We start from the raw sequence: 25613 nt of genomic DNA on the forward strand, positions 1-25613 counted from the left end.
AAATAAGGCTGTCGCCGTGGGTCCTAATCCAATCTGACTAGTGCCCTTAGGGAGAAGGGGAGATTTGGACACCCAGGAGACGGCAGGTGCATATGCGCAGAGAAAGGCCACCCGAGGACCCAAGTAGGCAGCCATCTGCAAGCCAAGGAGAGAGACCTCAGAACTCATCAAACGTGCTGACTCCTGGGTCGTGAACTTCTAGCCTCTCCAAAACTGTAAGAAAATAAGTTTGACACGAATCAATTTATTTCGTCCTCACAACAACTCAATAAATTAGGTGTTACTTTTGGTCCCATTTTACGGATGAGAAAATGAGGCACAGAGAGGCTGAGTTATGTGCCCCAAGGCTGCAGAGTTAGTAAGTGGTAGAGCTGGGACTGTAAACCCTTATTCTATTGGATGAGATCAGACCCGTAAGGGCCTGGCACACTGCACGTGATCCGTACACGTTAGCTGTGCCCATCATCCAAAACAACCTGGAAGAGACTGATTGCAGAGGAGGCCATGGAGGGAGGCACCCCCTCAGCGCCTGCCAGGTTCCCAGGCGGGGGCCAGGTGTCTGGGATGCAGCGTTGAGCAATGGCGGGTGGGGGGGGATGGGGTGGGTGGCGGTACATAAAGAGCAGCCCTGTGCCAGTGGGCACAAGGAAAGGAAGCGAGGCAGCAAGGGCTGTGAGAAAGCCTTTGAACACAATTGAGAATCCACTGGAGGGGCATGAGCAAGGTGGCTAAGATGATCACATTACACAACAGATGTTTGTCCTAACAAAGTGTGGAAGTCGGGCTTCCGTAAATTGAGTTTTATTTTTAAGGCAGTAGGGAGCAATGGGAATCTGAGAGCTAATTTGTCTGTAAATTGAATGAGGGGCCTGTGATCCAGCTGGCATTTTCATAGATCCGGCTGCCTCGAGTGAGGTGCACCTGTTCGGTAAAAGTCCTGAAGGAGGGGTGCCTGGCTGGCTCAGTTGGTAGAACATTTGATTCCTGATGTCGGGGTGGTGAGTTCGAGACCCATGTCAGAAGTAGACTTTACTGGAGGGGGACGCCTGGGTGGCTCAGTCGGTTGAGCGTCCGACTTCGGCTCAGGTCACGATCTCGCGGTTCGCGGGTTCGAGCCCCGCGTCGGGCTCTGTGCTGACGGCTCGGGGGCTGGAGCCTGCTTCAGATTCTGTGTCTCCCTCTCTCTGCCCCTTCCCTGCTCATGCTCTGTCTCTCTCTGTCTCTCAAAGATGAATAAACGTTAAAGAAATAAAATAAAAACAAAGAAGTAAGAGTTTACTTGGCAAAAAGGTCCTGGTGGACTGGCTTGGTAGGGGCGGTGGGAGGACATGGCGAAGTGGGGCAGTGTGTCCACTGGCCATGGGAACACCTGACACCGTAAATGTGGCTCTCCCCACCAGGCCATCACACAGCGTGGGGTGACCACAACCTCCTAGGCTCCCCTGCCCTGCCCTTTCCGCATGCTCCAAGCCTTAACTTGTGCTAGCTCCATGAGGAGGGCTGTGCTGCCCCTGCTCCCAGGTAGAAATGTCCTTCCTGAGTTTTTCTTGGCAGCTAAGACCCTTCACTGGGTTTATTCTCATGGCACCCCCAGTGCTCCCACATAAGAGGGGCTTATGGCTAGAGGCCTCAGTGCATTGCAAGGAAGGATGTGATCATTCACTCATTCATTCAGCATGTACATCCTGAGCATCTATTCAACCCCAGGCACCGAGCTACACTCTATGGGGCCTCTGCCTTTATTCCACTGATGGAAACCAATGATAAAATAATGAGAATAATCCTAACATTCACTGAATACTGTTCAAGTGTCACATTCAATCCTAGGAGATACACTTCATGCATTTTAGTCTCATCTTCATAACACTCTACGCGGTACAATGGTGGCACAGAGAAGTCAAGGAATTTGTCAAAGGCCATGGCACGTGGCTGAACTGGGATTTGAACCCAGGCCCTTATGTTCAGAAGCTGTACTCCGAACCTTTGGTGGGGTGTTGCTTCCTCTGCCTTCATTGTACAGGGACAGGCTTCATCTCTGAACCCTCGACCACATCAGCTGAGCCCCCAAACCCTCTGGGGCTCCTGTGGGACCAGCTCCAGAGCAGAAAGCTGTCCGCTCATCGCCCCCCACCCCCCACCCAGGCCCCCTCCTCAGGCAGAGATGCCCAGACATTGCCCCTGGGGAGAACAGCCCAGCTTGCAGAAGTCACAGTGATTTCCGGTGCTGCCAGTGAGCCCAGGATAAATACCAAGCGGGAACAATTCATCTCCGCGAGATATTCTTAACCTGGAAGGGCCTGGAAAAGACAGGCAACTCCAGAAAGGTGGGCTGCAAGAACATAGATGGTGCTTCTCATTCAGCCACTTCGAATCATTTTTTCTAGAAAACATTCTGCCTGCGACTGGTTACAATTGATATACGTCCCTGTTCCTTGAGTCCAGACTGAACACCCGGCACCCCTCCAGGCCTGTCCGGAGGGAGGGAGGGAGGGAGGACAAACGGACAACGGCATCTGGCAGGTGCTTGTCTGCCAATAAAGTGTGTTTTAATGCAAACACTGACCTCCTCTGTGCTCACCACTAGGCTGCGAGGCGGCTATAAATCCCCACCTTATTGATAAGAAAGCTGAAATACCGAGCTGAGTACCGAGCTCAATTTACCAACTGCTCGCCAGTTGGATAGTTGTGGGAACCTTGGCAAATTATTTAACCTCTTTGTGTTGGTTTTCTTGGTTGTCAAATGGGGCAATAGTAGGACCCACCTATTATGGGGTGGATGGGGTACCCGAAAAATAGATAACGTTCCTAACCCCTGGTACCTGCACATGAGTCCTTATTCGTCCTTATTCAGAAATATAGGGTCTTTCCAGATGTGAATAAGTCAGGATGAGGTCATTAGACCCTAATCCAATATGGCCGGTGTCCTCAGAAGGAGAGAAAGGATAGGCACAGGAGGACACTGCGTGATGACAGGGACATACTGGGTGATGTGTCCATAAGCCACGGGACACCAAAGATTGCCAACAGCCACCAGAACCTAAGTAGGAACAAGAAAGGACCCTCCCCCTAGAGCCCTGCCAATACCTTAATTTGGGGCTTATAGCCCCCAGAGCTGTGAGAGAATAAATTGTCTGTTTGCTTCAAGCTCCCATCTGTGGTACCCTGTCACGGGAGCCCCAGGAAACCAGCTGCCTCTCGGGACTCCCGAGCTGGTCCAAGGCCCTGCTCCAAGTGTCCCAGGTGAGAGGCTGTCGACGCTAGGCCAAGGGACGGGAGCTAATGAGGTGTCGGGGGGGGGGAGGGGGGAACCTCGCAAAGCCCAACTCCCAGGCCCAAGTGGCCTTCATGCCTGCCAGTGCCTCTCAGGGGTCAGCCTGCCTCCCTAGCATCTTGGTGGCTGCTTTGGCGGAAGGCCACGCTCCTCAGCCCCCAGATGCAAGTTTCCGCTGTGTCTTGCGGGGGCGGGGGGTCCTCGGGCCCCCTCAGAATCCCGTCTGGAGGAGCCACTCTCTTCCCACCCAAAAGCTATTCCTTTGAGGGGGACAGTTAAGCCCCATTATTCTGGAGGTGTTTACGTCTTGGCTGGAGAAGTGCTTCATTCCCCTGCGGGCTAAAACCCACATGAGCGCCCGAGCCTGCTCTGCTGGAGGGGGCCCTAAATGTCAGGCACCAGGTGGTGGTGGGGGGGGGCTGCTCCCCAGGAGGCTGAGGTTCACCGCCAGGGAGAACAGCACCGCCGGGGAGAGCGCCACAATCCGTCCCAGCCCGAGAGACAGCAGCACGGGAGGGGGCTCTCCGCGGCACCCCAGACCCGGCGCCCACGAGGCAATTGGTCTCCAAAAGACGGGCCCAAGTCCAAGGGCCAGAGCTCCAAATTCTTCTCCCATTTCCAATGGAAGCCGTGTTAGTTCAACACGAGAGCAGAGGCTGAGGCCGCCGGGGGTGGGAGCCCAGCGCCCGCACATCCCGGAGTGGGGGGTCACGGGCCGGGGTGCTGGGCCGGCCTCTAGCCTCTCCTCAGGTGCTGACCCTTGGCCGAAGGCAACTCTTCCTTCTCACGCAAGCGGGAGATCAGAGAGATGCAAACATGTTGACCCCCTACTACGTGCCACGGCCTGGTTAGCTTGCGGCTTCTCAAATACTGCCCGTGTTGCAGAGGAGAAAAATGGAGGCTCAGAAAAAATAAAGAAGCACGAAGTGGAAGAGGCAGGATTCAAACCTGGGTCTGGCCATCTTCCTGCTGGCAGAAAATCAGGGCTGGAAGCCCCCTCTCGTTCCCTGCCCAATCCCACAAGGAGCGAGAGGACCAGCACGGGTGGGACAGGAACCACAGGTAACCCTGTGTGCCATGGGGGACGCGGTGGCGGGGGGTTGGGGGGGAGGCGGTCAAGGGGGACTTCAAAGCTTGCCTACACAGCCTTCCCAAAGCAATACGGGGACCAAACGTCTACAGCCGTCGCCACGAATATCTAGAACAATGACTTCTCTCACCTCAAGCCCCCCTGCCACTTCTCCCTCAGCGTCCAGATAGTTCCTGCAGTCTTGCCCCCCTACCCCACCCCACTCCACCCCACCCCACCCCATTAGCATAGGGGAGGAGGAGACAGGAGCAAAGGTAGGTTCTGGAAGATCCTGGAAGGAGTTCTCAGGGCAGGAGATTTCAGTAAGCTGAAGGAGGCCATGGGAGCACAGGGCTGATTAAAGATCAAGGCCCCAGCCTGGTGCCCTTGCCGAACACTCCCTTGCAAGTCCCTTGGCCTCTCTGGGCGTGACCTCCCTCCAGCGGATCCTGGGCACTCTGTGATCTGCCCTGTGATCATTTCCATGCACACGATCTGTAATCTATAAAGAGCGGCGCGAACGAGGGAACGGAAGCTTCCGTGTTTTGAGGGCCAACTACATGCTAGGTGTCTGTTAAAAGCCTTCAACGCGTCATCTCAATCCTCAAAGCACTCTCCTCGGGAAGCGTGAATGTGGAGTTAGTGCTCGGCCGATATCCGGCCACTTGCTGGCATCCGGAGCCTCCCTTGCAGCTGGTTCGGGGCCACGCGACAGGTGACACGGGTCACCTTCTGGCTGAGGCAGTTGGGCGTCAGCGTGCCTTTCCCACTTCTCTCCTCCCCTGGGCAGTAACTACGGATGCGAGAGATTCCAGAAGGTGCGGCTACAGAGACAGTGGAGTCACCATCAGCCTGGGTGCCTGGGTAAGCGCATGGAGCCGAGATCCGCGCCACACAAGGCACATGAGAGGGAATTACACCTGCAGGGTCAGGCCACTGAGTCTGGCATCGTACCTGTGCTATAGCCGCTGATACTTAGCTCAATGGTGTTATTGTCCCTACTCTGCTGCTTCTCACAGATAAGGAAACCAAAGCCATAGAGCCAGGAAGCGTCAGAAGCAAGGTTCAAACTCACATCTGTGACTCCAACGCGCATCCTCTTCCAGGAACCTTTTGTTGCTTAGTAAGGTCATCGCCCTCTTGTAAGCAGCAGTTGTCCCCCAAAGCTTCTCCCCCTCACTGTCCCTAGATTGGTTGGGAAATCCACACAGGATGAAAAGAGGGAATCGCATAAGGCACTGAGCCTGGAAGATGGGCAAACGCAGGGAGGAGAGGGCCTGAAGGAATCTTAAAGGTAGCTTTCCTGGGGCTTTGGAGCTCACAGGAGGTTCTGATACAAGACGAAGTATCACACCGTGGTTCGGAGCGCTGGATGGGCAATCAGATCGACGTAGGTTCACATCTCAGCACGACCACCTGCTCATTCGGTTTTTCTGAGCCTTGCTTTGTAATCTGTACAACGGGGACAATATCTAACCCAACCTCATGGGTGGAGGTGAGACGAAGCGTTGTCTCTCCCAAAATGTGTGCCACCACGAAGACCATCCCTGGGGTGGCTCAGAGCACCAGCTTCGCTGGAGGGGGCGAGGGGGCGTGTGGAGGAGGCTGCCCCCGCCAGGGCTGCTAATTAAGCCCGGGACACACACCCGGCCCGGTCTGTGTCACCACAGCAGACCAAGGGGCAGAATCCAAAGAGGGAAGGGTCAGCCAGACCTAATGCAACATAGCAGAGAAGCCCAGATTATTTATTGTACATTCAAAAGTGTCTCCTAGCAAGATGGCCTTTGATTTGGGTGAATCTGGGAGTTGTTTATCAGCTTAAACTCATTATCTGCACATATGGTCTTCATACTATGGCTGAGGGCGGGAAACAAAGGATGGAAGGGAAGGGATGGGCAAATTCTAGCTGATGAAATATCATCCCTCAAGTGCCAGAAACCAGGATATTTTCAGTGACGTCAAACTGGGCTTCCTGCCATGGGGACGGAACACACTCTCTCTCTCTCACACACACACACACATACACCAAGCCACAGAATATCAGAGCTGGAAAGAATCAACATTGTCCCCTCCCCTTTCACATAAGGACAGTGATGACAGGGAACATTTGTTGAGCAGTGACCACATGCAGGGCACGGTCCTAAGTCTCCTACACGTTTTATCTCATTGCCTCGTCACAACAATCTGATGAGATATTAGTAGTCCCATTTTGCAGATCAGGAAACTGAGGCACCAAAGGTTGAACGGCCTACGGTCACACAGCTGATCACTAGGAGAAAGCCAACATTCAAACCCGGGCAGCCCAACCACCACGCAATGCTACCTCTGAAGAGATGGCAACACAGGCTCAGAGAGGGGCAGTGACTCGCTGAGGTCACACAGCTCCATTTGCAACAGAATCAGGGCTCAAACACAAGTCTCTCTAGTTACAGTTCAGTGACCTTTCCACACCACCCTGTTGCCTCTCAGCACCTGCCCGCGTGCACACAACCAGGGAACACGTTTTTTTGCGCATCTCTGAGTTGTTCGATTCACTAATTACACCAGCAACCTTGGGAGCGGACGAGGGGCCAGGGCTGACCTGAAAATAAGTGCGGACGGGAAAGACGTACTTCGCCAGCTGCGCACATGGGGGCTCTCCATCCCTTTCTCTCTTTTTAAAAAGACGTTCATTATCTGCACACCCCCGCCGGATTTGGGTCCAAGATGCCAGCTCGTACAGCAGGAGGAGCCCAAGCTGGCAGGTTTGCCTAATGGGATCAGGTTGCAGAAATACTCGATCGACCGATCATCTGCTCCGGGGGACCAGAGTGCTGGTTTCCAAGGCCCCCTCCCTTCGCTGTGTACCAGCTGAGCACGAACAAATGTTCCTGATTTTCCTTCTCTTGACTAATGAAATAGGCCAGAAGAGCAAGCCCTCTGGAAAGAGGGGTCCCTAAAAGGGGCGGCCCAGCCACCAACATTTGCTCTTCTCAGGGAAGGGGAGTGAGGGCTGGACAAGCATCCGGAGAATGGCAACACGTGAGCTCTCAGATAGACTCGGGGCTCCCAGCAGGCACAGGTCACTGGCATTACCTTCTCTGTCCAAAACAGCAATCTGATGGAGGATGGGAGCCTGGTTCGTTGTGTCGTGCAGGGGAGAGGAGGGCTGGGGCAAGACAGCAGGAGAGATGCCCTCCACTGGACTGGAGGCAAGGCAATGAGCTGCCTTCTGCCCTAAAAGGTTACACCCTCCTGCCTTTAAGCTGTAAGCCAGCCCAGAGCCTCCTGGGCCCACACGTTCATTTCACAGACCGGGAAAGCACATTCGAGAGGGAAAGTGACTCGCCCAAAGTAGCACTGATGATCTAGAAAAGTTGGATTTCAAAGCAGCCCCCCTCCGAGATCCCAAACCTTGCTGCTTCCTCGCTTTCTTACTCCCTCCCACAGGGGGACATCATCCCTTGCCTCGACACCCCCTTCCCCACCTGTCCCTTCCCAGCGCCCCGTGTTCCAGCCCACCCTCAGACCATTAAAACCTCATTCAGTATACTCAGTAGCTCTTTCCAGGCCGACATGGAATTTTCTTAAAGGTGGAGGGACTACTTACTTCCTCGATGACCCAAAGTATCCTGCCTCCAACTCCAGATGAACTTCTGCTTCTAGAAAATGCCCTGATAGACTGCCATTTCAGCCTCGGGTTGGGTAAAGAGGTCCCGAGGTGCAGTGTTTGAATGGATTTAGGGACCGGGAGATAAGGAGACCAGATTTCCAAGACTTACAATTTTGCTGAATCAGAGATCTTGGAGTTTACACTGGGTCCACACGTGATATGCTAAATCCAAACACAAACATCAGCAAGCAGCCTTGGAGTCTCAAGTCCCTCTTCTCCTTAGGGCAGGTGGGGTGGGTTGTGGGTGGGGCACAGAAAGAAGGGGGACAACACAGGAGCTGCAGGCCAACCGGGGGCCCCAAGGCCAGGGCCGCTGTGGGCAGGCTTTCTTCTGCAGAAAAACAAGAGCCACTAACAACAAAACAAAATGAAAAATTCCTTTTGTTTTCTGGCCCCGTGGAATGTCTTGAAGACATATCCAGAGACATGGGCTTCTCCACCCTTTCCTCTGTCTCCTCCCCCCACCCCGTCTGTTCAAAATAATCATGCTGATCTTTCTTTCCGGCACCTCCGTCCTACGGTATTTCGGTAACATCCAGCAAAAACACCGGCTGGGCTATATGGAAAGCAAGAACCTCAACTAAACTCTCTTTCGGGGACCGCCCCATCTCTATCACCTTTGCAGGGGACTCTGGGGACAGGGGAGGGGAGGCGGCTGTCCAATGCGCGCACATTTCTAGCCAAGAGAAAAATGAAAACGTCCCATGGCCAGTATTAGGCCACTGTAGTTCTTTGATCTGCTCATTTGTACCCTCTTGAGGTGTAGAGAAGGGGCAGGAAATTAGAGAGAGATAAGGCAACGGTCCCTCCAGGGTCCCTTCAATGTGGAACAGCCCCGCACATGACAGAGACCCAGATGCCAGCAGCCTTCTCGCTTCCCGTGGCCTGGGCACAGATACGCAGACTCAACACACAGGAGCCCTGAGGTAAGAAAACGGGACACCCAGCAGGTTTCCACCAACTGTGAAATGACCAGATGAATGTGGCCTGTAGACTCAGACGCAGGCGAGAGGGACTCCTGTCCACCGCTGAGAAATTCCCACTTCAGCTCGGACTGCTAAAATCTTTAAGGGGCCCTCATCACCCCAGTACTGTGCCACCGGGCTTACTTGCGCCCACAGAGAGGCTGGATAAGACCCCCCAGGCAGCCCACACCAGGGAGGGATCTGGCCGCATCCGGGAAACAAAGGTATAACTTTTACAAAAAGGGTGCATTCAGCAATATGGGGTTCTGACTCCAAAGAAACCTCACAAGTTTACCCTCTTCTCCTCTTTCTCTACACCAATTCGCTCTTAGTGTAAAGTTTCTCTCCGTTTGTGTTTTTCTGGGGGTGAATGTTTTTTTTTCACCCATACACCCTGCGTGATCCCCAAGATCACGCACCTCCTGACTACCACCGAGCTTTTCAGCACACGGTGCACCCCAGCTTCACGCTCGGGCCTCTCCCCCGCCGCCTGGCCCGGCCCGGGGTGCTCCTCCGCGCGGGCCCCCGGGTGTGTTGGAGGGTCTGTGGTTCCAGGTCCCCGATTTCGGTGCGTTTGTCTAGCAGGAACCAGGACTCTCGCCTTCCTGTGGGCGAAAGGGTCGGGGAATGGCTCCCCCTGGCGGGGGCCACCTCACTTCAATCCAGCGGGGATCCAAAGCTGGCGCGAGCCCGCCCGAGCCGAGAATCCCTCCCGGAGGATTCCTAGCACCCCCCCCCCCCCCCCCTAAATCTGGATGTGCCAGAGGCTCGGACCCACCGCGCCCCCACCGAGTCTGTGCTTCGCTTCCCCCAAACCGCGCACACCGCGTACCGGATGAGGGGGACCCGGGAGGAAAGCTTGGAGCCCCCGCCCCGCCCCGCCCCGCTGTTGGGACCCCAAAGGCGGCTCGTGCTCCGTGCCCTGGCTGGGCCGGACAATCTTCCCGGCCCCGGTCCGCGCTCCTAATCCCCAGTCCCCACCTGATCTCCTACCGAGTGGCGTGGCGCGTACCCCCCCCCCCCGCCCTCGGGACGCAGCCCCCGCTGAGACCCCCAACCTTGTTAATCACACCTGCCACCCGCCCCCCCCCCCATCCTCCTGGCACCCTCCACTCACCCACCCAGAGCGCCCAGCGCCGACTGGGGCTGCACCTGTCCGGGGGGGGGAAGCCTCTAGTCCGCGGATTCCCGGGCAGGGATCCGGGGCGGGGATCGGGGTGAGCACGTCTCCCCGGTCTCCTCCCCAAGCTGGTTGAAGTACAACTTGGTTTCTGGGCTTCCCCCCGGACCGTTCTGGGATCCCTCCCGCATGCCATCCCCACCCCGGACCGTGCCCAACAGTCGCCCGGGGAGCGCGCGTGGGGTCTCCAAGTCCCCGGGGGCGCAGCAGGGGGGCGCGCGGAGGGCACGGAGGTGCGGACCTCCCTACCTTCCAGCAGCCGCAGCGGGACCCCACGCCAACTCCAGCCGGCGGCCGCGGGGGAAACTTTCCCCGGGCGGAGAGGCGCGCTTGCAACTTGTTCGGCGCCGGCTGCCTTCCTGGCGGCGGCGGCGGCGGCGGCGTGTCCGGGGACCGGCTGGCGCGCGGCGACGGTGGCGCTGGCTCGGGGCTCGGGGCCGGGGCTCCGGCGGCCTCGCACGGCTCCGCTGCGGATCGCTCGGCGCTGCGTCCACCCCGCAGCCTGGAGCCCGCGAGACGCCGGCGGCAGCTGCAGCCGCCCGCCCGCCCGCCGGCCCCACCTCCCAGCCACCGCTCCGTCCCTCCCTCTCCCCCGCGCTCCCTCCCCTCCCCAAACCTCCTCCCCGCCAGTCTCCAGTCGCCGCCGCCACCGCTGCCGTGGCGGCCGCCGAGAAGGCACGTCTCCTCAGGCGGGCTGCCCCTCGCCTCCTCCCTGCCTCGGTCTCCGCCTGCGTTGCAGCATCCAGGCCTCGCCCCAGGGGCCACCCTCAACCCCGCTCCGGTCCTTCATCCCCTGCCCGCCTCCGCGCTCGGCTCAGGGGCCCTCGCTTCGTCTGAATTCGGGAGATCGGCTGGGGAAGTGGGGAGAGCGGCATGCCAGACCCGGAGTATTTTGTATTTTTCCCCCGGGGAAACTTGCACGCTGCCCCCCCCCCCCGCCCCCCATAACCGACTGCAGGGTTAGAGGCAGGATGACTGTCCCTCCGGACCTTGCTGCTTCTCCTGGGCTTCCTGCTGTCCTGGAGTACCTGTTGAAAGCCAAGGGGATTCACCCTCCCTAGGGCTGCTTTGGACTGTTGCAGATAACGGAGGCCCCTGGCGGGGGTGAGGAGGGGGCGGGGCTGACCCCAGACCCAATGCAAATGACTTGATTGCGAGAGGCCAGACCTGTGTCTCCGATCTCTGGACTTATCTTTTCATCTTTGTTCTGCGGTCACAGCCACACAGCCCCTCCGCAGCCCCTGACACATGACTTCACTGAGACACTTAACCTCTGAACCTCCCCGGTGAAGCGGCACCCCCCCCACCCCCACCCCCAGCCCCAGACAAAACGCGCAGGCAAGGAGATCAAAGGGGACAACCCAAGTGAAAGTGCTTGGTAACCACCCCCGCCCCCAGGAGAGGGGCTCTGGATGCCCACCCCTCTACCCTGGGGAGCTCTTTTTTGAGTTCCAACTCTGAAGCTGCCGCACTCGCACTCGGGGCGTGAGGGCCCTGGAGTAAGCTCTGAAGCCCATTGGTCAACTGATTCCCCCTAAGGAGTGCGTGACTGATAGGCTTTGAACCTATTACAGTCTTGAACATGAATGTTGGTAATGCTGGGCCACGGGGCAGAGTTTCCAGGGGCAGGAAAGCACTGTCTTTCCTCGTCCACTTCCCTGGAGAAGGATACATCCCTCCAAGGACTTCCAGGATGTCTGGTCCTTTCAACCTGTTCACCAAGTCTCTGGATAAGACTGACGAGGGTCTAATAGAGTAGAGGTGCGACTGGGGAAAATAAAACCAGGATCCACCTTTTCAAAGGGACGCAGAGTGAGTAATGCTTAACCCAAGGGGAGAAGATCTCTAATAGCCCAATTTCTGTAAAACAAAGACAAGGAAAACTCTAAAGGGATTCAGCCTCCACGTTCACCCCTTCAGCTGCCAAAACAGGGTTGGGGGAGGCTGACCCTTCGTGCTGAGAAACCCCACAGGCTCTGCGTTTATGGAATGCTGTTGGAAGGGGCTGTCTGTGTGGGCCTCCTTGGACGCGAGGCGCCACATAAATTTAAAGAGGAAAAAGGCTGAGTCTCTAGTGAGGGTGCGGGGGCCTGGGAAGTGCAGGCCAGAGACAGCAGGAGGGATGGATAGAGTGTGTGAGGGTCTGGGGGGATTGGCAGAAGCAGGCAGAGAACAGTGAGGGCAGAGCCGGCCGCTTGGACAACTGAGACACCCAGCTGGGAGGAGAGCTCCAGTCCCAAGTGAGAGTTTCCCAGACCACAGCCATGCTCCCGCCTGCACGGAGTATCTGTGCACCAGATAAGGCGGTTTGCCTAATAGCTTTCTTTAAATCAACTCTCGTTTTGTTATTTTGTTTTTACATAAATGTGCTTGTTTTTACAAAGAAATGTTATACCATTACCATAAATGGAAAGCCAGCATCGCATTACTAGAAATAGAAGGTCCCATAAAAATAAATACAATGAAAATAAAACAGTGTTATTAAATTCTAACAATGTATATTTAACCGCCATCAAAAAAAAATTCCAACAAAATACTGCTGCCTGAGGAGGTGCTGAGCCCAAGGCCCCACTCTCTTGTAAAGGGAGATTAACAAGGGCTCGAAAGGTGTTAAAGACACATGAGCAACAAACTGAGACTCCAAGTTGTGATCAAAAGGGTTGAAAGAGAACAGGAAAGGGACCCCCCCCCCCCCTCCCGGGCGCACACACAGAATTCCAGCTCCTCACAGGCCAGCAGGGATGTTGAAGGCCCACGGATGAACGCCTTCAGTCTTCTCGAAGGCCTCTGATGCCCCACCATCAGGAAACACGATCCTGAGTGTCCAGGCAAAAAGCAGTTGTTAGCCAAAGAACCCCCAAGAGCTGAGTTCCGGACAAGAGGAGGTGATCTTGGTTTTGTAAGAAGTGGGCCTCTCCTCCATAGGGTGACCCTGGGGCAGCCACTCCCTTCTCTGGCCTCAGTGTCTCCACCTGTACAGTGAGAGGTTTGGACAAATGGTCTCTGGGATCCCCTTTGCTACTCTTTGATGAGAGCAAAACAGGAACCAGGCCACGGCTTATCAGGAAATGGAGAAGGAGAGAGTTTCACCGGGGAGGGAGGTGGGGAGGAGGAGGCTCGGAGAGGGAGAAAATGTTGAGGAGGGGTAAGGACGAGGGTCAGCACTCCTCAGGAGGGAGCGAACGGGGTGTCAAGGCCACTGTTGACTGACTGGAGTCTCACAAACCCAGAAGTGGCCCAGCCTAGAAGGTTCTAGATTCCCCATTTACTCATTCTGGAAGGAGCCTTGTAGAGAATCCAGTGTAATCCAACCACTTCCTGCTACAGATGGAGAAACTGAGGAAGAACCACAGACTAGATCCTGGTCATGGTTGGAGAGCTGGGTGTCGAACCAAGGCCCTTTCAACTCTCCCCGCCCCCCCCCACCCCCGGCCGTATTTGGGGTTCTAGTAGAAATGGTTCTTCTGAACATATTCAGCTCTCCTCCAAGGGGCTCTTAGACTTTGTTTTTCTCTGACATCTGGAAAAAACGTTGAGCTGGCTTGAAAGACCCAAAGTCGCCAGAGTGCGGCCAGCGCTGGGCAGCCCATGTCACTGGACAGGGGATTCCTGGAGCGAAGCATCCGCACACCTGCACCCTGGGGACACTAATGCAGAGCAAACAGCCCCAAACCAGGAGTCCACAGGCCCAAGTTCCAGGAGTCCACAGGCCCTGGCTTCCGTGTTCCCATTTGTCAAATGACACATCTAGGTGCGATCAGTGGGTTTCCAGTTAGACTTACAGTCCTGTCCCAAGTGCCTAAGGAGTGTTGGGCGGAGAGGGGGAGGTCTCCCTCCCAGCTTTCACCAGAAACACGTTCCCTTTTCATCTGTGTTGTATGATGGTGTCTCACATGAGACTTCAAGGAGAAAGTGTCCTTCACTTACAAAGAATTTGAAATCACTAGAAGGGGTGACCTCTCGCTCCTAACCTTTATAAATTTACGGCCGGTTAGACTCTGAGCTTCTCAAGGACAGGGACCCTGCCTTGTCCACGTCTGGCTCTCCAGGACTTTTTAAAGTCAGCGCTCAGAGGGATGTTAGGAGCCAGTTCCTAACCATGCCACCTTGGGCCAGCCACTGTGACCCTCTGAGCCTCAGCTGATACATTTTTAAATGGGAATTGTAACCACATCTCTGGCATTGGATGGCGGTGAGATTCTCAGGGAAAGCTCTCAGCACAGCCCCTGGCACATAATAAGTGCTCAATAAAAGGCAGCCGAATGTAGGAAATGGGTGAATGGAGGATGCTGGAAGCCCCGGTTGCTTTCCCCAGGAGGCATCTTCAATCTCACAACCCAGCATTTCCAAAGCAGTCTGCATTTTAAATATTTAATCATTGCCCCCCTGAGGTTTTTTTTTTTTCTGAATTGTTTCTTCTCATATGTAATCTGCAATCATTTCCCCCCAAATGACAGTTCATTAAATGTTGCACCGAGCCTGATTGAATTTGTTTCTCTTTGCAATGATTTTCATAGAATAAATTTGAAAATCCTAGGAACGTCCTTTGGGGGGTTGAAGAATATCCCTCCGACAAGCTGCCCCAGGCCACAGCCAGCCTCTAGGAGTGTCGTCAGCCAAGGGCTTGCCAGGCCAAGGTCCTCCTTCCCCCGCCCCAGGAATGCAGCTGGCTAGGAGCTAGAAGAAAGGAGTGGGTACTGACTCTCTCCTCACCACCCTCTGGGGGGGGGTGGGGAGGGGGGAAGACGTAGATTCTAAATGGCTATGCTGGGAGGGACCTGGGGCAGAGCTTCTTGGGTGCTTCCTAGCCCGGCTTTCCAGAAAACAGCTCCCTGGAATAGATCCCACCAGATAGGGAGACTGCTGAACCCTCATCATCTGCCTTCATTTTTTTTTGTTGTTGTTGTTGTTAATTAAATGATAGTCATATACAATACTAATAATTACCATCCATCCGGGAGTGTTTTCTAGTGTGGAAGCTCAGGTTGTGAGGGCAGGTAAACCCAGGTTCCAGGCCTGGTTTCTTGGTTCATCAGCTGTGTGGCTTTGGGCAAGGCACTTCCCCTCTCTGTGCTTTTAGACTCCTAATCTTTAACAGGAGGAAAGTGCACCGTGCCAAGCACTGTGACAAGGACTTTCGAACACGGCTCACTTAAGCTTTCTAAGGACTCCATTAGGTAGGGGTGGCTAGGGAGCCTGTTTTTACAGAGACAGAAACCAGAGATCCACCCGAGATCACCCAATAAACAAAGAACTGAAGTTGAAGCCTTTTCTCCTTTCACTTCCTTTCTCTTTTCGCCTCCAGCTGTGGGTTGGGGTGAGGCTCAGAAGTCCTGGGGCCAGCCTGGCATTGAACTTTCCGGCCATGTGGCCTTGGCCAAGCTGAGCCTTCCTCGTCTTCCTCTTCTCAAGGGGAATGATAGCACCTACCTCCCCCCCCCCCCCCCCGCCCCGTTCCCCGCCACGCCGGGTCACCTATAAACACCGGAGGAGAGGACGTCTGCAAAGGAGGCTTTGGCAACCAGAAAGCACATCACAGGGGCACCTGCGGCTCAGTCTGTGGAGCACCTGACTCTTGATTTTGGCTCAGGTCACGATCCCAGGGTTGTGGGATTGGATTGAGCCCTGTGTCGGGCTCTGTGCTGAGCATGGAACCTGCTTGGGATTCTCTCTCTCTCTCTCTCTCTCTCTCTCTCTCTTAAAAACAAAACCCACGGCACATACCCAATGTATTTTATTTATTTATTTTTTGAATCACCTTTATCATCCACATAGAGCTGCTGAGATCACATCTGTGAACTGCCTCCATACCTGGGCGCCCAAACCTGCTTAAGAAGAAAGAATGCGTTGGTCCCCGCCCTCATTTGGACGATTGACAGGGAGCAGTCGATACAACCAGCAAATTTTTAAATTTAAGACAGCTTGTGCAACCCTCCTCCACAGACAAAAGTGCTGAGGTCAAGCTGCGGTTGGGCAGGGGCGACCCGTCCCAGATCTGCCAGCACGGTTTGCCTTTAGAGTTTAGGGAAGTTTGGGTCCTGCTTTTCCCAAGTCAGTGTTCTGCTGGCCAAACGTCTTGCCTCATTGTTTGCGCTCCAAGCTTTGGTCGCTGGAAGATACCCCCTCTGCCCTGTGAGCTCTTAGTTCCTACCTCTCTGCTCCAACCCAAAGCCTCTTGGGCCCACCCTTCTATGCTCTTGTGCAAACAACCCCCACAGAGGAGGAACAGGAAGGCAGGATACCTGCAGGAGTTGCCCTGGGGGAAGCCATAGGGTTGGGTCCACGGCCAAAGGCCCTCCTGCCCTGGAGCAGCAGACGCCCTGTCTGGGTCGCTAAATCCAGCCATGAAAGTAAAGGTTCCACTCAGCTTCCTTGCAGTGCCCAAACGTCACCGCCCTTGGACTCTGGGATGGACAAACCTGGGCTGAAAGGTCAGCTCACCGTGACCCTGGGCAAGTCACCGAGTCTGCCTGAGACTCAGCTTCCTCCTCTGCGAAATGGACATAAGAGCGGCCTCACGGGGGGGACCGGGAAGGTTAATTGAAGTAACACGTGGAAAGCGCTTGCCGAGGGCACACAGCATGGGGAGGACTGTTGCACCTACCTCCCTTGCAGACCAAGCCTCACCCATACATGAGGCTTGGAGAGCCTGCGGTGTGCTCCAGGGGAGGCAAAGTTACAAAGGCCGCAGGCCAAGAACTCTACTGAGCTCCCACTAAGTCCCCAGCGCCTTGCTCAGCACGGTGTCTGTGTTAGTTCCTCTCAACAACCCCTTGAGGAAGCACCTGCTACTGTCCCCATTTACAGAGGGGAAACCTGAGGCTCAGAGGTCATTACTTGTCACTCTGCTGGTGAGCGCGAACCCTACAGCAGGCATATTCCAGAGCCCAAGATTCTGTATCCCGAGTCATGCTACCTCGTGCCCATTATCTCTGTGTTCGTTCAAATAACCCTGAGGTTATTGGTATCGTCCCCATTTTACAGATGAGCAAAGTGACGAAGTCAGGTTCAGATTGAGTCAGGTTCGGAGTGACTCACAGAGCCGTGCAAGAGTGGGGGGTGGGTGGGTAGGGGAGATCCCAGATACACTGCGATGGCCGGGACTTATATACCTTATATTACAGAGCACTTGCCACGCACCAGGTAACCTGCTAAGTACTTTCTGACGATTCACTACTGTCATCATCCCCGTTTCACAGGTGGGAAAACTGAGGACATAATGGTTGAGGACTTTGACAAATGTTGCTTAGCTAAGAGGCAGAGCTGAGATTCAAACTTGAGGAATCTGGCTCCAGGACCCACATCTATACGTGTGTGTGTGTGTGTGTGTGTGTGTGTGTGTGTGTGTGTGGTGAGAGAGAGAGAGAGAGAGAGAGAGAGAGTCAGGGGATGTGAGTGTTGGTGTGTGCGTGTGCATGTGTGTGCTTGTATATATCTACGCTGATTAATGGCGTCTCTATTTTTCTTTTCAGAGTGAGGCTGATTCATTCACTTACCCAGATGAATGTTCACATCTCGACTGACTTATTTAATGAGAACAAGTTCATGTGCCAACATGAGAACTGACCCTCAAGCCCCTTCCGCCGAAAGAATTTGGAACGTATCTCGTTCCTGAGTTAACAAGCCCTGGATGAGGATCGCTTGTTTTGCACAGCGATGCCTGCTGGCCTCGGCTAGCGTTCTGACAAGGGGTGGGGGGGGGGTGTGAGAACTCGTGAGGGAAGATGGGGAAGAAGGACCCCCACAGGGGAGCCAGAGGAGAGTGTGGCACAGTTTATCAAAAGTGATTTTACCCCACCGGCCGTCTTTGCGGACGAGGAAGCCCACGGATGGCAGCGGGGCAGTGGCTCAGCCAAGTTCATCGGCTGATTTACAGCGGAACTGGGGCCAAGGCCCGTTTGTCCAGCTGTCTACGTCTCTCCTAGTTCGTCTTCTTCTTCCCGGGTTTCCTCCCTCTCCGCCACTGCCTGCCTGATTCCTTGCTTTTTATTCCAAATATGTAAGTCTCTAATAAACCTACAGACAGGCTGATGCCTGATTTATCCCCAGTTACAGAGGAACCAGAGCCAATTATAAGGTGGATAAAAGGCCCCATGTGCAGTTTTTAGAAATGCTTCCCCAGTACAAACAGCTTAACTCTGTAAAGCTCCCCCAGAATGTTTGCTTAGTGGCTCCATTTTTTAAGAGGCTGACCTTTGCTACAAGACCTTGGGTCCGCTCAGATGATTGCAACATCGCAGGTGGTGGCTCCCCACTGAGTGTGCACGAACCAGCCACTTTGGGACAGCCTTGCCCGGTGTTTAGCGCTCAGGGTCTGGCACCTGGTAGGGGCTCCATAAATACCTAGTGAATGAAGGCATGAATCAGATAATCAATAAGGGTTAGCTTTAGCAAAACAGAATGAGGAGATTAAATCCTCTGAAGGGAGAAACTATCAAATAGCATATCCTCCCTGGCCAAAAAGATCTTGTTATTCTGATCAGAGCTCCCTGTTACCAGAGAGACTGTGCTGCATTTGGGGGCACGATCCCCCAAAGTAGAGGTTCTGTCCTTCCAGTCCATACCTTAGAGTTTCACCTGTGTGCCAGCAACTATGCTGGGTAAACACTGGGCGTATAATAGTGAATCCGACAGATGTGGCCCTGCTTTTATGGCGCTCACAGATCACAGGGGAAGGCTGTCTACATTGGGATTTACTAGGCATTCAGCTGCCCTGGGAAGACAGAAGTGAGCCCAAGGCAGGGAAAGACCCCTGAGACCCCACTTATGGGAACAGTGGGTAATTCTCCCCTCCTGAGGGGCCCAGCCGAGGAAAGGAACTGCAGTTTATCGGAGATAAAAAACCCCGAACAATCCATACCCTATTTTCTATAGTCCGGAGCCACTGCCCCTAAAACAAACTAACTAACGAGAACTCAAGGGACCAGTTAAGCCCCAGGACAGCTCTCTGGAGCCCCGAGTACACCCAACACCTGGAGGCCGTCTGGGGGGCTGGGGTCAGGGGTTGACCACGCTGAACATCAGCAAGTCAAGATTCTACTTCCAGCCTTGCTGGCGATGGGCCAGTGATGCGCTCGTGGCCTGGACGAGCCCCTGCCCTTTCTGAGTTGTCGAGGTTGCGTGAGATGAGCCCTGAGTCCCTTCCAGCTCAGACCTTCTGCGGCTCTATGAAGTGCCTCTCTTTTCCCTGTCCTCCCTGCCCCTCCACCTGGCGTCCTTCCACTTAGGATCATGATGTGCCCGGGTTGTCCTGCGTAACTCTCAGTAGTGTGCACCCGCCCTCAAAAGCAAGCTTCCTGGAGAAGGACTGGCCACAGGGCGCACAAAGACTCGGCCGACCCCAGGCTGGGAGGGGACCGCAGCTTATGTTATTAGGCCCAGAAGTGAAAAGGCAAAATACCAGTGCCGGTGGTCTATGGGGAGCAGGTGGGCACGGGGCTCAGGTAGACCCTGCCTCTCCACACTTGGCCTTCCTGTGGCTTGCCAGAGATGGTGATCCAGGCTCTTTCTCTGTGTCATCCATAGGGGAGCCCACTTCTACGAGGTGTTTCCCCACAGAGCACCCCACCCCTACACAGACCCCTGGGAACCAGGGTGGAATACTGGTCAGAGGTCAGGCCTGCGTTTGCCCTTGCTGTTTTCAGAGTAAAAGCCAAAGTTCAGACAATGACCTACCAGGCCCAGCCTCATCCTTCCCCTACCCATTGCCTTATATCATCTCCCATCTTCCACCTTGCTTACTATGCTACAGCCATAGGGGCTCTTGGCCATTCCTCCAACACCAGTATGCCAGACACGTTTGCACCCCAGGGCCTTTGCACTCGCTGTTCCCACTCCCTGGACGCTTGCCCTGGATAGCAACATGACTCACAGTCTCATCTCTCCCAAGGCTCCCCATAAAGGTCACCTTTGCAGCAAGGATTACCCTGCCCACCCCATTTAAAATTGGAATCCTAATACCACTAATCCTGCCCTCGTTTTCATAGGACTTGGAGTCTTCTAAGGTTCTCTCTCATGCGTTCATTCATTCTGTTAGCGGATAAGCTTGTTGTGGATGGAGGTCACTGTTTTGTTCACTGCTAGATCCCTGTACCTGGAACGATGCCCGGCACAAAGAAGACACAGGATGGGGAATGAACGAACGGATGGTTACCTCGGACTGGGGCTCATTGAGAGCCGAGGCAGTGTTGGCCCTGACTGGGGACTTCCCGGTGCTAAGCCCAGTGCTAGGCACCGGAAGCCAGTTAGCTGCTCCATCACTGAGCTGCCATCAGTACGACAGGAGCTCACAGTTATTCAGCACTCACAAGGCCAGGGGCTGTTCTCAGTGCTTTGGATTTACGAAACCATTTAATTGCTGCAACTACCCTCAGTGCTGGGGCCTGATATCAGCCCCACGTCCAGAGGGGGCACAGAACACTGAAGTGGGTTTCCCAAAGTCTCAGTGTTGGCAGGTGGCAGAGCGGGGCTTGGGTTCAGGGGCCTGGGCTGCCCTCAGGGAGCCCACAGACTGATGGAGGGGACAGACACCACTTTGGTGACTTGTGCGGAGACCAAAGGACAGTCCAGGCAGGCCAAGGAAGCAAAGAGGAGACCCTGATACCAAATACAACCAGAGAAGCCAAGAAAGGCTTTGCATGAAAAGCGACGCTTCATCGGCTTTTAAGGGATGTATAGGAGTCCGCCAGCAGATGAAAGGGGGATGAGGTCCCGCGTCAAAGGGAGGAGGGTATGAAACAGCCTGAGAACCTTCTGGGGATTGCGAGGGATTCATAATGATGAAATCATGGGATGCCCATGGCAGAGGGCGTGGGAAGCCAAGCCAGAGAAGTAGGTAGCAACCCGTGAGTGCTAAGCTAAAGAATTTGGCTTTATGAGTTTTGGAGGCCAGGGGCTCAAGTCGGGTAGTGAATTCATTCATTCATTCAACAAACATTTTTAAAATGTTTGCTATGGAACAGGCACAGTCCCACGTCTGGGACCTGCATTTGGAGCTCACTTCTAGGAGATAGGAAAGGTGGCTGGCTCAAATCCTGACTCACAGCAGAGGTTCTATGGGTGACCGCTAATGGAATGAATGAATGAATGAATGAATGAATGAACGAACTTCATTCCTCTACCCACCTCTCTAGGCATGAAAATGAAACATGGCATAGAAGCTTTGAGCCCTATTCCTCCAAGCACCCACTCCTCTGCCCACCCCCTACAAAGGAATGACAAAAAGAGAGACCCATTAGGACCTGGGTAGACTTCCAGAGACCATCACCAAGGGCAAACGCCTCTCCCCTGCTCAGGTTCATCACTGGCCCTGGTGCTCCTCACAGAGGACGACAACCTGACCCTCGCCTCCTAGTGCCCCTTCTCCCTGCCTGGGCTCAAGTCCCCAGGACAGTAAATCGCAGGACAGAAAAGACAGGACAGGCAAGCTTGCTTGTTTGTGGGAAGGTTCATTTTCTTCTTATTATTAAATGTTTATTTATTTTTTACAGAGAGAGAAAGAGAGAGACAGAGCGCAAGCAGGGGAGGGGCAGAGAGAGAGGGAGACACAGAACCCGAAACAGGCTCCAGGCTCTGGGCCGTCAGCTCAGAGCCCGACGTGGGGCTCGAACCCACAAACCGCGAGATGGTGATTTGATCTGAAGGCAGCCGCTTAACCAACTGAGCCCCCCAGGTGTCCCTGTGGGAGGGTTCATTTTCAAGCGGGACTTAGAAACGGGATTTATTTTCTTTAAATCTCCCGCCTGCCCTTTTGCTTCAATTTCCTCTCGTTCATCTTTTGTTTACAGAGGTCTGTTTGAGCCTCCCGGGGACACACGGAGAGGCCCCCCGAGAGGCAGGCAGGCGGGCAGATGTTTACCGTGTGCCTAGCGCATGCAGGGCAGCATCCTAAGAAGTCACGTCAGAGGGCAGGCCCGGAGAACGAGTGCGACCGCCAGCAATGGTCTCAGCCAGGAGCTCTGTTCCCAGCTCTATGCGTGTCAGCTCACTGAATCCACAGACAGCTCTTATCAGCCACTCCTACGATTACAGTCCATTTCACAGAAGAGGACCCTATGGCTCTGAAGGGAGGGTTACTTGTCCAGGGCACAGTGCCCTCGACCATGACTCTGTGACAGGACAGAAGGCCCATGCCTGGGTCTGGGGTGGGAGCGGGTGGTTAGTAGCAGGTGTGACAGGGACTATCTATGTGCACCTGCTCACAGCATAAGCAGAGCCTGCTCATGGACAAGGTGCGTGTGGTTGTTTCAAAATATGTCCCCAAGTCCCTTCAAAGGTAGAGCCTAATTCCCTTTCCTTGGAGCGTGAGCCTGACTTAGTGATTCCTTGTAACAAATAGAACGTGACAGAAGTGACTACGTGTGACTTCTGGGACTAGATCACGAAAGGCATTTCAGCTTCCTCTTTCCTTCCTCTCTCTGTCTGTCTCTGTCGGTCTCTCTCATGACTCACTCTTGGGAAGCCAGCTTGCACGAGAAGAGGTCCATGTGGTGAGGAACTGAGGCCAACAGCCACACGGGTCTGCCATCTTGGAAACAGGTCCCCCAGCCTCAGTCCCGCTTTCAGATGACCACAGCCCCAGCTGACCTCTTGACCACAAGTTCACAAGATGCCCCAAACCAAACAACCTGGCCAAACATCATGAGTCCCCGACCCACAGAACTGTGTGAGAGATTCTTTTATGCCTCTAACCGTGGGGCTGATTTGTTTTTGCAGCCCTGGATAATTAACGGAGGGCGGGCTGGCCTTGGGAGGGAGATGCTCCCGGGACCTTAGGGCGAGGAGGGCAGAGGAGGGGGCTCCATGGAGGACGGCTGTCCCTCGAGTGGATGCGTTGGATGTAAAGGGACTATGATGATGATGATTCCTGCGGGGGGGGGGGGGGGGGTGGTTGCATACACTTGCTGAGCTTCTCCTGCTTTACTGGTATCGTCTCCATAACAGCCCTGTGTAGTGAGGATTCTTCGTCACCCTCTACTTAAAGATAAGGAGACAGAGGCTCAGAGGGGTCAAACGTGCTCCCTGAGGTCACAGAGTCCATGCAGAACAGTCAGGACTTGGCCAGGGGCAGGCTGAACCCAAAGCTTGTGCCCTCAACCACTATGCTGCCTTGAGACGGGAAAGCGTGGTCTTCAGAGGGATCTCAGGGTGGGGGAACGTGAGAGAGGGCCAGGTGGGTTGGTAGCAGTCTGCTGCTGCGGAAAGAAAGAGCTGGAAGTACTGGGGGGCTTAGCAGGCTTCCAAGTCCAGCCATGAGCAAAGGCCGTGTGGATGGTCACGACAGGGACAGGGACACCTTCCCACCGTGCTAAATGGCCCCAGGAAGTAGGTGGCTCGGGTTCACAATGTGTGCCGTTGCTGCGGGAGCTTAGGGTTGGCCCATTTGACGGGGTAAAGCCAGGCCGGCCCCCAACTACAGTGAAATACTACGGAAATGCATTTCCCCCTCATGGGATAGCTCCAACATGAACACGCTTCTTCTAAAGCTTTTCCACCAAAGTCACTGCTATTTGAAAATGAGTCCCCGGGATCGTCGGGGTCTAGCCAGGAGGAAGGGGCAGGCAAATACGGACACGGTCCACCCAGGGCCTTCAAGGAGGACCTGGGAGGAGCACCATGCCTTCCACTCACCGTCTTTTGGTCAGAACCCGTTCAGCGGCCATGTCCAGGTGCAGAGAAGGACGGGAAATGCAGTCCAGCTCGGGAGCCACCTGCAGTCACGAACATACGGAGGAAAAGGACACAGGTTCGGGGAGCCACCAGCAGCCTCTGCAACAGGGGGATACTGGATGGGGCTTGACCCAACAGGCAGGAGACTGTAAGCTGAATCCAGACTGACCCCCTTTTTAACCTTTGAAAGGTAATGGACATCTTCGAGAACCTTGAGAACACCCCCCAGAAAAATATGCCTACACGTAACTGTGATGGACTGAATACCCCTGTCCCCTTCCCCTTCCCCACCAAAGGCCTATGCCGAAGCCCTCATTTCCAACGGAAGGGGAGCCTTTGGGAGGTAATTAGGGGGTGAAGTCTTGAGGGTGGCACCCCTGTGAGGGGGTTGGTGCTCTTCCAAGAAGAGAAAGAGACCCGGAGCTTCCTCTTTCCACCACGTGAGGATACAGTGAAAAAGCAGCCATTTGCAAATCAGGAAGAGGGTCCTCACCAGACGCCAAATCTGCGGGGACCTTGACCTTGGACTTCCCAGCGTCCAGAACTGTGAAAAATAAACGTTCCGTTGTTTAAGCCACCCAGTCGATGGTATTTTGTTATAGCTGCCCGAGCGGACTAAGACAATAATTTTGCATACAAGTTCAGGAGCTTTACCAAGCCTTTGGCACCCATGCACTTCAGGTTAACAATTCCCGGATTAGAAACGGTTTATAAATGTATTAATCGTTGCCATTGAGGTCTGAGCTTCCCAGCAGCCAAAGCAAAAGGGGGATAGTGGGTTCTATAGCTCTCATTTGTCTCAGGGGTTGGGGCGGGGGGCAGGGAGAGAATTACCAAATCCTTTGAAAAAGAAAAATCTCTTTCCTGGCACCATCGTCTGGGAGAAATGTATCTTTGGGCGGGAAAATAGTATCCCTTATTTTGCCACTAGGCTGGAGCGCGGGTTGCCTGGGAATCCCAACCTGGCAAGATGGCAACGCCACCTTGAAATGCAAAACACGCCCAGCCTCCTTTCCCCAGGGACGCGCTGTCTTCCGCCCCGGGGCGTAAATGCGGCTCAGAGTTTTGAGGCAGGTTGCTAAACAGACGCACACGACATATGGAAGACCCCGGGGGTGCAGCCGCCACCGGGAACCGCTCCCAGCCGCCAACCTGCTGCCGCCGCCACCGCCGCGCCTGGCGGTCCCCACCCCACAGCCCAGACCCACATCCTGCCTGGCTGCCCTGCGAAGGAGACCGGGGGCAGGGTCGGGGTGACCTTTCCGGGAGCGGACAAGGGTCATCTCCAGGGCCTTCGCGCGGCCCGGGGACAGGCGTCCCTGGGGGGGGGGGGGGGGGGGGGCGGGACCGGGAGGGGCAGGGGGCGGGGAGTCCGCCTCCCGCTCAGCCCCGCCCGCCCCCTCCCTCCCCCTCCCCCCTTCCCCTCCCCTGCCCCCCTGCCCAGCTCGCCTTTACTGACTCCGGTTTCTTTATTTCCTTTCCGGGGTCCTTCTCATTGTTTTCTCCCTTTCTCTGCCGGTGTCTGTCACCTGGAGCTCTCTCCGTGTTACTGTCGTGCTGATGGGGACTCGGCCCCATCTGTGTCCTACCAGCCCGTCGTCGTCGTCCTGTGGTGTCTGTTTCTCCCCGTATCTGCCTCGCTTCTCCTCCTCTTACTTCCTGGCTCTTTCTGGCCCTTTCCCTTCGTCTGTCCACCCCCCTCTCTGTGAGTCTGCCCGTGTCCGTTCTTCTGTCTTTTGTGAGTACTTTCTCTGACCTGACACTGACTCCCTTCCTTTCCTCCTCTCTGGTTTCTCCGTCCAGCCGCC

General features: G+C 54.9%; 1 protein-coding gene and 2 long non-coding RNA genes across 6 annotated transcripts in view; 1 reads left to right on the top strand and 2 right to left on the bottom strand.

The window, feature by feature from the left end:
• Nucleotides 1-10663, bottom strand: part of TSPAN18 (tetraspanin 18) — a 184641-nt gene extending 173978 nt beyond the window's left edge. For both annotated transcript variants that reach the window (XM_086677621.1, XM_086677620.1), the window contains exon 1: nucleotides 10387-10663. The gene's annotated coding sequence lies outside the window, so the exon portion shown is untranslated. The remainder of the gene's footprint in view (nucleotides 1-10386) is intronic.
• LOC147576534 (uncharacterized) lies at nucleotides 8659-18189 on the top strand. Its single transcript, XR_015240881.1, has 2 exons — nucleotides 8659-8918; nucleotides 17610-18189. It is a non-coding gene; the product is annotated as an uncharacterized LOC147576534 (long non-coding RNA).
• LOC147576535 (uncharacterized) lies at nucleotides 15856-24767 on the bottom strand. Of its 3 annotated transcripts, XR_015240878.1 has the most exons (5): nucleotides 24640-24767; nucleotides 24299-24349; nucleotides 23767-23846; nucleotides 18331-18480; nucleotides 15856-15962 (listed from the first exon to the last, which is right to left on the bottom strand). It is a non-coding gene; the product is annotated as an uncharacterized LOC147576535 (long non-coding RNA). The 3 variants fall into 3 exon arrangements; XR_015240880.1 differs by lacking the exon at nucleotides 18331-18480; XR_015240879.1 differs by lacking the exons at nucleotides 15856-15962; nucleotides 18331-18480 and adding an exon at nucleotides 23062-23109.
• Nucleotides 24768-25613: the final 846 nt, after the last annotated feature.

The sequence above is a fragment of the Puma concolor genome, chromosome D1, assembly GCF_028749965.1.
Source record: "Puma concolor isolate L17-30 chromosome D1, mPumCon1.1.hap2, whole genome shotgun sequence".
NCBI classification, from domain to species: domain Eukaryota; kingdom Metazoa; phylum Chordata; class Mammalia; order Carnivora; family Felidae; genus Puma; species Puma concolor.